Source organism: Penaeus monodon, chromosome 23 (genome assembly GCF_015228065.2).
Source record: "Penaeus monodon isolate SGIC_2016 chromosome 23, NSTDA_Pmon_1, whole genome shotgun sequence".
Taxonomy (NCBI): domain Eukaryota; kingdom Metazoa; phylum Arthropoda; class Malacostraca; order Decapoda; family Penaeidae; genus Penaeus; species Penaeus monodon.
This window is the reverse complement of record NC_051408.1, coordinates 35,607,050-35,607,651: the sequence shown is the minus strand read 5'-3', so window position 1 is coordinate 35,607,651 and position 602 is coordinate 35,607,050.

The following is a 602-nucleotide window of genomic DNA, read 5'->3' as shown; positions in this document are numbered from 1 at the left end:
TACCTGCACACGAGTCCATCCATCATGGCGACGGGTGCGCGTTCTCTCAAGCGAGAGGCGGAAACAAGGCCGGTTAATGAATATTCCGAAGAGTGAGACACACGAATTGCAGTCCGGTTCAGAGGCTCCAGAGCTCAGGTATTTCCGATATTACTTACGATCCTCGACCGGATGTGGAGAGTCTGTAAAGTCGACGATCTGAGTTCCTTGTTTGAAGTTGATGTTACGCTTTTGACCCGGTCTGTTTTTCGATCGTTTCTTTGTTTGTCTAGATTTCTTTTTTTCTGCGTTTATTTTTCTTTCTCTTCGTTAATTTTTTTTTTGTACTCGGTTTCTCATTCTCTCTGTGTCTTTCTCTGTTTTCATCCACTCGTGTCGGTCTGTCTGTCTTTCCTCCAACCTTTATCTCTCTCTCCCTTTGTTTCTTTAATCCAGTTTTAATGGTGGTTAAAACATTCCATAATATTACATGCAGATATAGGGGATAAAGTTCCTTTTTTCAACATTATAATTCCTGATGAATGTTTCTGTCTCCCTGTAATTTTTACGGCGAATAAATATTAATGATTTTACATAGAGCTTCGTGTTTAACATATATATAC